Raw genomic sequence first — 11,252 nt, forward strand, 5'->3', positions numbered from 1 at the left:
CTTTAAACATTAATGCCAACCTGAATTTCGAACAAGAAGAGAAGCTGATCCAACTATTGAGGAAATATAAAGAAGCATTTGCATGGGATTACCCTAACATGAAAGGAATCGATCCCCAGTTATGTACACACCACATTTACATAGAGAAGGATGCAAGACCTGTTTTCCAACCACAAAGGAGACTTAACCCTCATCTAAAAGACATTGTAAAAGCTGAACTTCAAAAACTTTTAGATGTGAACTTCATCTACCCTATCTCCGATAGTAAATGGGTCTCTCCACTTGTTGTGGTGCCAAAGAAGAATGGAAAATGGAGGATTTGTGTAGATTACAGAGAACTAAATAAAGCAACACAAAAATACCACTTTCCCCTTCCATTCATTGACCAAGTATTAGACACTTTAGCAGGAAAGAAATTCTTTTCTTTCTTAGATGGCTTTAGTGGATACAATTAGATTCAGATTGCCCCTGAAGACCAAGACAAAACTACTTTTACTTGTCCTTGGGGAACATTTGCCTACAGAGTTCTACCTTTTGGCCTATGCAATGCCCCTGCCACATTTCAAAGGGCTATCCTTAGCATATTTTCAGATTTAATAAATGAAGGGCTCAAAGTATACATAGATGATTTTACACCATATGGAGATGATTTCGACCCAGCACTGGGCACACTGGAAAAAGTGTTGCAGCAGTGCATTGCCACCAGGCTCTTTTTGAGCCATGAAAAATGCTATATGATGATGACTAAAGGACTTATTTTAGGCCATTATATCTTAGCAACTAGAATACAGGTAGACTCGACCAAAATTCAAATAATTTTGCTAATTCCCACTCCTACCACTCAGACAGAGGTACGCAGTTTCTTGGATTTTCTGGTTATTATAGTAGATTTATAGAACATTTTTCTCATATTGCTACACCTCTATATGCACTAACAGGTAATGTTGACTTTGTTTGGACAGAAAAATGTGACTGTGCTTTTCAGGATCTGAAAAATCTTGTGTCAACAGCCCCAGTACTTAGAGGTCCAAATTGGGACCTGCCATTTCAAATTTTATCAGATGCTTTAGATACAGCTATTGGAGCAGTCCTTGGGCAGGAAGAAGATAAAAAATCACATGCAATTTATTATATTAGCAATAATTTATCTCCTTCTGAATTGAACTATACTGTTACTGAAAAGAAATTTTTAGCTGTAATACATGCTGTCAATAAATTTAGGCATTATATTACTGGATATCCTGTTATCTTATATATAGATCACTCTGCCATAAAATATTTAGCAAATAAACCAATCACAAATGGTAGAGTAACCAGATGGCTGATTTTATTGAAGGAATTCAATATCACAATAAAAGACCGACCTGAAAAAGAAAATCTTGTAGCCGACTTTCTCTCACGAATGCCAAAACGAGTGGACGCAGCAGTAGTTGAAGATCAATTTCAAGATGAACATTTGTTTCTTATCACTGTTAAAACACTCTAGTATGCTGATGTTGCAAATTCTTTAGCAGTAGGAAAATTACCAAAACTTTTAACCCCCAATGAATGAAAAAAGATTGTTCAGCGTAGTACTCGATTTTCTTGGATTGGGGGCTACCTGTTCCATACAAGGGCAGATATGCTTATCAGGAGATGCGTCCGTGAAGATAAAATTTTTGAAATTTTGAAAGCTTGTCACGATGGACCGTGTGGCAGACATTTCATCGATCAGAGAACTAGTCACAAGGTGCTGCAAATAGGGTATTATTGGCCCACGATCTTCAAAGATGCAAAGAAGTTCGTTCAAGCTTGTGACAACTGCCAAAGAGCAGGACGCCCTGGACAGTCCGATGAAATTCCCCTGAACCCACAGCTAGTTATTGAACCATTTGAGTGATGGGCCCTCGATTTTGTTGGTCCAATTAACCCATCATCGAACCAGAAAACATATATTTTGGTAGCAACATAATATGTCACCAAATGGGTTGAATTAGAGGCATTGCCGAGAGCTATAGAGGATTTCGTCATATAGTTCCTATTCCATATATTTGTGCATATGGCCTCCCAAGAGATATAATTATGGATGGAGGACCACAATTTGTTGGTAACAAAATTGTTGCAACAGTAAAAAACTATCATATCCAGCATAAAATTACTACTCCATATCACCCACAGGAAAATGGTCAAGTATAAAGCATGAATAAAATAATAGAAGCAATCCTAACAAAAACCATTGCGTCACACAAACGTGATTGGGCTACAAGATTGCCGAAAGCCTTGTGGGCTTACAAAAAAACATGGAGGAGCACTACCGGCTATTCACCATACCAACTAGTATTTGGAAAGGAACCCATCTTTCTGATAGAATTCAAAATATAGACACTGCGAACAACACAAGAATTCAATCTAGATCTAAACAAGACATAGATTAATAGATTACAACAGATCAATGAGCTAGATGAAATCAGGTTCTCTGTACTTCAACACACCGCGTTGATCCAACAACAGCGAGCTAAATGGCACGATGCCCTCACTAAAAAGAAAGTCTTCTGCGAAGGAGATTGGGCGCTCCTATACGATTCCAGGTTTCAAGATTTTCCGGGGAAACTTCAGACTCGTTGGCTGGGGCCATATGAAATCCAGAAGGTACATGATAATGGCACCATTACTCTAACCACCATTGATGGATCCAGACACACCTTTAAGGCAAACGGCCACCGAGTTCGACTATACCGCAAACCACTTACTCGGGAATCCTTCTACCAACAACTTTGTGAAGACTCTGACATGTAGATTTTGGTGGAGGAAGAGAAATATTCCTCACCTCTGGTTCATTAAGTGATTCAACTGTTCTTACATTCTGTACATAATTCTTTTGTTTTGTTAGCGTAAATTATTTTCTGTACATATTTTTTGTATTTGCATTTTGCTATTCCTTTTAGGAAGAAACAACATTCTCACCAATTTGCTGTTCCTTTTTCAAGGAACAACACCTCTGCATTTTGCTGTTCCTTTTCAAAGGAACAACAGTTCCATCATTTTTTTTGTTCCTTTTCGAAGGAACAACACTTTTTCATTCTGCTGTTCCTTTCAGAAGGAACAACATTTTCACCGTTTTGCTATTTCTTTTTCCAAAGGAACAACACTTGCATTTTTTTGCTGTTCCTTTTTCTGAGGGAACAACACTTTTGTTTTTGTTGTTCCTTTTCCAAAGGAACATCACTTTTGTTTTTTGCTATTCCTTTTTTCGAAGGAATAGCACTTTCGTTTTTGCTGTTCCTTTTCTGAAGGAACAACACTTTTGTTTTCTGCTGTTCCTTTTTCCGAAGGAATAACACTTTCGTTTTTGTTGTTCCTTTTCTGAAGGAACAACACTTTTGTTTTCTGCTGTTCCTTTTTCCGAAGGAACAACACTTTCGTTTTTGTTGTTCCTTTTCCGAAGGAACAACACTTTTGTTTTCTGTTGTTCCTTTTTCCAAAGGAACAACACTTTCGTTTTTGTTGTTCCTTTTTCAAAGGAACATCACTTTTGTTTTTTGTTGTTCCTTTTTCCGAAGGAACAACACTTTCATTTTTGCTGTTCCTTTTTTGAAGGAACAACACTTTTGTTTTCTGTTGTTCCTTTTTCCAAAGGAACAACACGTTCATTTTTGTTGTTCCTTTTTCAAAGGAACAACACTTTTGTTTTATGCTGTTCCTTTTTCCGAAGGAACAACACTTGCATTTTCTGCTGTTCCTTTTTGAAAGGACAATATTTTCACATTTCTTTTACTTACGCTTGTTCTCCTTGCTATTCCAATTAAAGGATAGCAATTGTTCCTCTCAATGTACAACAGTTTCGAGTCTTTTTCTTGTGATTTGGAGCACAGCTATACACTTATGCAATGGATACAAAACTAGAGCATACTGAAATCAACAAATTACATAAAATCACTATTTTTTTCAATAAATTTCTTTGAATTGATAGGAGAAAAGAGGAAAGGACACAACTATTGATCATTTTGTTGTCATTATTCTACTAATACTGATATGATTGGTTATATTTATCATGATGGTTCTTTTTAAATTCCCATAATCTTCTTTGATCATTACTAAGGAATAAGAACAAAGGGTATATTTTTCTATTGAGATGTTAAAACATTTTCCACCATTCCTACTCTTAAGGGGTGCTGAACCACCCTTTGTGGATAAATAGAAAAGTACTTTATAAAAGAGAAAAATAGAGAAAAATGTTTATATGATTTGCTAATATGGTTTGTCAAATGAATGATAGGGGGTCACATCAAGAGCCATCCTACCATGATCATAAGGAAGAAAGTGAAGTGGCATTTGTTGGGTTGTGTTATATTCTTTCCACGTAGTTAATAGGGGGTTTGAGGGACACCCGTAACCCCACTTTATGGGGTCCGGGATAGCGCCCCGGAAAATTTTGGTTTTGGACCATATGTTAGGTTGGGCGGACCCACCTATGGTTTTGTGCATGATTTTCGCACATGTTTTTTGGACGCGATGGTTTTCGGTCCATGGTATTGAACGCGATGGTTTTCGGTCCATGGTATTGGATGCTTCGACATGTATAAATATGTATTGTAACATTGAAAGGAATATAATGAAAAATCAAGCTGGTAGTCCCGTTTTGGGATCCAGGGAAAAATCTCTGTGCATATGTGTTTTATGGGTTATGCTCTCGCATTGTTTATTTTCTTTGTTTAAGAATTCGTATGTAGGTAATTTCTGTACAGGGTTAAAACCTACATTTGGTATCAGAGCTGTTTTGGCTTCAAGGGGCGCCTTTGTTGCTGAGGGGTTTCGCTTGGGCCTGTGGTAGACCCTGTTCAGTGGGAGATCTGCGAGATCAATTCTGGTGGTGAAAGAAGATGGCGAGTAGTGGAAAGATAGAGATTGAGAAGTTCAATGGTCAGAATTTTGAGTTGTGGAAACTCAAGATGGAGGATCTGTTGGTGGATAAAGATCAGTGGATCGCAGTAGATCTGGGTACTAAACCATCCGGAGTGACCGATGAAGAATGGAAGAAGTTGGATTGGAAGGCAAAGAGCACAATACGATTGTGTGTCTCGGATTCAGTATTGCTGAATGTATCAGGGGAAGCTACGACAAAGGCTTTGTGGGTAAAGTTAGGGACTTTGTACCAATCTAAGTCTCTGGTGAATAAACTGTTCCTGCGGAAAAAGCTATATAGCCTGAGGATGAAAGATGGAGACTCGGTGAGAGAGCATTTGAATGCGTTTAATACTGTGGTAAGTCAGTTATTATCTGTTGATATTAAAATTTCAGATGAAGATAAGTGCATCAGTCTGTTGTGTTCTCTACCAGATTCGTGGGATAGTCTTGTTATTGCAATATGTAGCAATGCAACTGCTTTGCAGTTTGATGAAATAGTCTCAGCCTTGCTGACGGAGGAGATGAGACAGAAAAATATGGACAACCAGAATGGTGATGCCTTGTCTGTACGAGGACGGTCCCAGAACAGAAACAAAAATAAGTCATCGAGTGGGAGATCTAAATCTAGAGGGAGATCTAAATCTCCAGGAAAACCTACAAAGGTGGTGTGCTGGAAATGCGAAAAGGAAGGGCACTTCAGAAGGGATTGTAAATCTAAAGCTCCTGATAAAGGAAAGGGATTTGATGATGCTCCTTCTGCAGAGGCGAAAACCACCTCAGATGAAGGTGGGGATGTGTACTTGGCTTCTTCAAGTACACATGTAGATCATGAGGCATGGTTGATTGACTCAGGTGCATCCTTTCACTTCACTCCCCATAGAGAGTGGTTCTGCGAGTATGAGAAATACGATGGTGGTGATGTCTTCTTAGGAGATGATAGGAAGGCTAGAATCATTGGTCGGGGAAAAGTAAAGTTGAAGTTGCAAGGTGGAAGGGTTAGAACACTTCCGGGTGTTCTACATATTCCTGCATTGGCCAGAAATCTGATTTCTGTAAGCAAGTTGGATGATGCAAGTGTAAAGACGATGTTCGAGAAAGATGCCTGCAAGATGGTTCGAGGAGCACTGATATTAATGTGGGGAGTTCGGATTGGAACTCTGTACAAGCTGCAAGGTAGCATTGTTGTTGATGGGTGCAATAGTTCTATGGTTCCTGAAAATGGAGTAGAGAATCAAGTGGTCTCTGGAGAGAAGACCATGTTGTGGCATCAAAGGCTTGGACATATTGGAGAGAAGGGCCTTCGAATACTTCATGGTAAAGGTATGGTAGAAGGTATGAATAATAGCTCTCTGGATTTTGAATTCTGTGAAAATTGTGTATATGGGAAGCAGAATCGGGTGAGTTTCCCCTCTGGTGGTAAGAGGACGAAACAGATATTAGAGCTTGTGCACAGTGATGTGTTTGAACCTGTGAAGGTTCCATCACTGGGTAAGTCTGTGTACTATGTATCATTCATAGATGACTTCTCAAGGAATACATGGATATATTTTCTTAAGAAGAAATCTGAAGTCTTTGACAGGTTTAAAGAATTTAAGGCTCTGGTGGAAAATCAGACAGAGAAGAAGATAAAGGTGCTGAGGACAGATAATGGTGGAGAATTTTGTAGCAAGAAATTTGAAGAATTTTGTAAGAAGTGTGGTATAGCACGGCAAAAGACTACTCCATATACACCTCAGCAAATGGAGTCGCAGAAAGAATGAACAAGACGTTGATGGAAAGGGCAAGAAGCATGCTCAGTGGTGCTGGGTTAGGACAGGAATTCTGGGCAGAGGCGGTGGATACTGCATGTTACCTGATCAACAGATCACCTTCATCAGCGTTGGAGGATAAGACTCCACAAGAAGTATGGACTGGTAAGAAACCCTCTCTTTCACATCTAAGGGTATTTGGATGTGATGCATATGTACATGTTCCAAAGGAGAAATGAACCAAGTTGGATAGTAAATCTGAAAAGTGCATCTTTATTGGGTATAAGGATGGTTTAAAGGGTTATAAGCTTTGGAACCCAGTCACACGGAAGGTTGTGTACAACCGAGATGTGTTGTTTAGAGAGGTAAAAGATGTTATTCAACATGAAGTCCAACCAAAGGAACCTGAGAAGATAGAGTTTGAGCCAAAGGAGGAAGAATCAGACTCTGCAGCAGAGGAGGAATCAGAAGATGAAGAGCCACAAACTCCGACTCTGAGAAGATCAGTTCGAGAAAGAAGGCAGCCAGAAAGGTATAGTCCATCTGCTTTCAGTTCAAATTTTGCTTTGTCTATTACTGATAATGATCCCAGAACTGTGAAGGAAGCAGTGGATTCAGAGGATGGAAAACTCTGGAAAGAGGCCATGGTCGATGAAATGGCATCTTTGCACAAAAATGAGGCTTGGGATCTGGTGGAGTTGCCGGCTAGAAGGAAACCCATTGGCAGCAAATGGGTGTTCAAGAAGAAGACAAATGCAGAAGGAAAGGTGGAGAAATACAAAGCTCGGTTGGTAGCAAAAGGTTATTCCCAGGTGCCGGGAATTGATTTTGGTGATATTTTTTCTCCTGTTGCCAAGGTAACTTCTATTAGATTACTTTTATCTGTTGCTGCTGCTTTTGATTTTGAGGTAGAACAGATGGATGTGAAGACAACATTTCTTCACGGGGATTTGGAAGAGGAAATCTACATGAAGCAACCTGAAGGCTTTGCGGTGAAGGGTAAGAAAGAACTGGTATGCAAGTTAAAGAAGTCTTTGTATGGGTTAAAATCGTCACCAAGGATGTGGTATCAGAAATTTGATACATTTATACGGGGACTTGGCTTCACTAGAAGCAAAGTAGATCATTGTGTGTATTTTAAATTAATTGGTGACCGTATTATTTATCTGGTCTTGTATGTGGATGATATGTTGCTGGTTGGAAATGACAAAGAAATTATCCAAGATTTGAAGACCCAATTGTCCTCCAAATTCGACATGAAATATCTTGGTGCTGCAAACTATATTTTGGGCATGGAAATTAAAAGAGATCGGTCAAAGAGGAAGCTCTGGTTAAACCAGAGGAAGTATGTAGAGACAATACTCCAGAGGTTTAATATGCAGGATAGTAAACCGGTGAAGGTTCCTATTCCTGTAGGTGTGAGGTTATCTACTGAACAGTGTCCCAAGACACAAGAAGAGGAAGAGGACATGTCCCGTGTTCCATATGCAAGTGCAGTGGGTAGCCTGATGTATGCAATGGTCTGTACTAGACTAGACATTGCACATGCAGTGGGAGTATTGAGTAGGTTTATGTCAAAACCTAGGAAGGAGCACTGGACAGCAGTGAAGCGGGTTTTCAGGTATTTGCATGGCACTAGTGACTATGGTTTGTGCTACCAAGGAAGACCAGGATTGGATAGAGTGTTGGATATTCATGGCTTTGTTGATGCATACTGGGCTGGAGATCTGGATCAGAGAAGATCTACAAGTGGGTATGTGTTTAACCTATTTGGAGGTGCAGTCAATTGGATGAGTAAGAAACAATCTGTAGTGGCACTATCAACTACAGAGGCAGAATACATGGCAGCCACTCATGCAAGCAAGGAAGCAGTTTGGTTGCAGAGATTGTGTTCAAGTATGGGGTTAGTACAGGGAGCTATAAGAATAGACTGTGACAGCCAAAGTGCAATTTTCTTGGCAAAGAACCCTACTTATCATTCAAAGACAAAGCACATTGATGTTCAGTATCACTTTGTGAGGGATATGATAGAAGACAAAAAGGTGTTGCTGGTAAAGGTGGACACTTTGAAGAATACTGCAGATGCATTGACAAAATCTGTGAGCTCTGAGAAGTTCTCTTGGTGTAGAGAAGCAATGGGAATCTCAGGGCTGAAAAAATGACTAAGCTTTCCTGTGGCCCCCTGTGGAAAGAAAACAACAAGTGGGAGATTGTTGGGTTGTGTTATATTCTTTCCACGTAGTTAATAGGAGGTTTGAGGGACACCCGTAACCCCACTTTATGGGGTCTGGGGCAGTGCCCCGGAAAATTTTGGTTTTGGACCATATGTTAGGTTGGCCGGACCCACCTAGGGTTTAGTGCATGATTTTCGCACATGTTTTTTGGACGCGATGGTTTTCGGTCCATGGTATTGGATGCTTCGGCATGTATAAATATGTATTGTAACATTGAAAGGAATATAATGAAAAATCAAGCTGGTAGTCCCAGTTTTGGGATCCAGGGAAAAATCTCTGTGCATATGTGTTTTATGGGTTATGCTCTCGCATTGTTTATTTTCTTTGTTTAAGAATTCGTATGCAGGTAATTTTTGTACAGGGTTAAAACCTACAGCATTCCCACTATGGCCACCACACCAGGGATATGATCTAAGAGGCACATCAGAAAAAATAAAGACTCCTTGGAACAGGAGGTCTTATCACAAGCCAACCTGCCCACCTTTCACTCTTTCCTGGTGAATGGCATTATGGTTTATCTGGTTACCAAGCCAACATAATGGCCTTCATTCTGACATTGCAAAACACTTTCCAAAGCATACATGAAGAATCATGGTTCCATGGGTGAAAGAAACAACTCTGTCAAGGTTATGGACACCTATTCGCAACAAAGCTCTGTTGATGGTATTTAAGTCATATTCCTTATACACCAATAGCAATTATTAAGACCCTTCTTTGTCTTATACCTTTGTAATTGGCCAAATGAGATTATGTATATAATTTCCCTGAACCTTAAACACATGAAAATCTATTATAACCAATTATGACAGAAAAATTTGATAATGACCGCATCAGACTTTTTGTGCACGTCAGCTGTCCTATCCTTCCAACCTCGCATCATATCATGACATTCTCTTATTTATTAAGTGATTCTATTATACACCTCGATTTCGACAATATTCTCCTTTTATAAACATGGAATCTCGGTATACGCTGTTCCTTTATGAATCTGTACCATGGCAGTTCGACACGTTGCTTCCTCATTTAACCGCTGAGGACAGCCTATCACATTGCAGGGGGGGAGCAGGTGACCTCATAGTTTTCTAGCATATATGTCAGACTATTATTCGGAGAATTTTCACTTGGGAATAGAAAGGCTTAATGGTATATTGTTTTCCAATTTGCATGGCTTGCTGTTCCTAAGCTATCTCCGTATTATGCTCTGCAACAATTAGTAAGTAACTCAGAATTTGAACAAGCTTGATGTTTCATCATTCTCTCTGTGTTTCCTAACAGCTTGAACAACCTGTTGTTGCATTTCCATCTCTGCATTTTTATAGTGTGCTAAGCATGGGAGGAAGATCAATTCGGAGAAAACCACAGGTATTGATAGTCTCTGATGCTGCACGAGAAATCCTAAGAAGGGCAGGATGGATAGTTTATCTCAATCATTTTCAACAATCCAACGAGACCATAGCAATTGAATTCTTACAGAACTTGCAAGAACATCACTCCATGGTAAGAGGGAGACAGATAGTAGTCACGAATGACATAATTGCAGAGGTCTCGGGACTGCCATCCACTGGACCTGTGTGGACTCTGAAGAAGGAGAGACTGTGAAATGTCATAAAAATCTTCCAAGATGAAGGCCAGAACCTGACTGTAAGAGGAAAGGGAGTTCTACCAGCAGCATTGGGAGAGCCGTGGGCAGAATTGGCAAGAATCATCCAGAGTTACATCACCTGTGAAGGCAGGAAAGATGTGGTAAGACCACGCCACCTTAAACTTTTAGCCATATTAAAACAAAAATGCACTGTGAATTTGCCTGCGTTTTTAAATTCTTTATTACATGATGTTTCCCGAAGCATGAAAAAATCTCGCCACGTAGAATTGGTAGTAAGTCACCATGGGTTGATACGATTGATAGTTAGCTACAGTCTTGCTCAACAACAGAGCAGTTGGGAGGAACTGATCTTCACGATAGATGGGGGACTGGCTCTGCCAGCTCCAAAATGAAAACATGCTACCAGTACATCGAATAGACCATTGAAACGAAGGAAATCTGTTAGATTGGCATGGATCAGAGGGAGGCTGGAAAATTCCCAAGGGAATACCAGTCAACCGGTGGAGATAGATGATTCAGGGGATGAGAAACCCCCGCAATTGGAAGGAGAGGAGAATGAGAAAGAGTTGGAGGAAAATGAGGAAGGAGAAACAGAGGAAGAGACTGAGCAGTCTGGGCAGGCAGAGGAAGAGACAGAGCAATGCAAAGAAAGCCCATTGCAAAATCCATTGCAAGAGGATGAATTGGCCCAAATTCTGGCCAATATGGGCGAATATGCTCAACCTCTCAGCCCACTAAACCTCCACACCGAAGAGGAACCAAAGGAGAATTCTTCTCATGAAA

The sequence above is a fragment of the Pinus tabuliformis genome, chromosome 2_2 (assembly GCF_031772625.1).
Source record: "Pinus tabuliformis cultivar Carrire ecotype Pingquan chromosome 2_2, CPIR1, whole genome shotgun sequence".
Classification (NCBI taxonomy): domain Eukaryota; kingdom Viridiplantae; phylum Streptophyta; class Pinopsida; order Pinales; family Pinaceae; genus Pinus; species Pinus tabuliformis.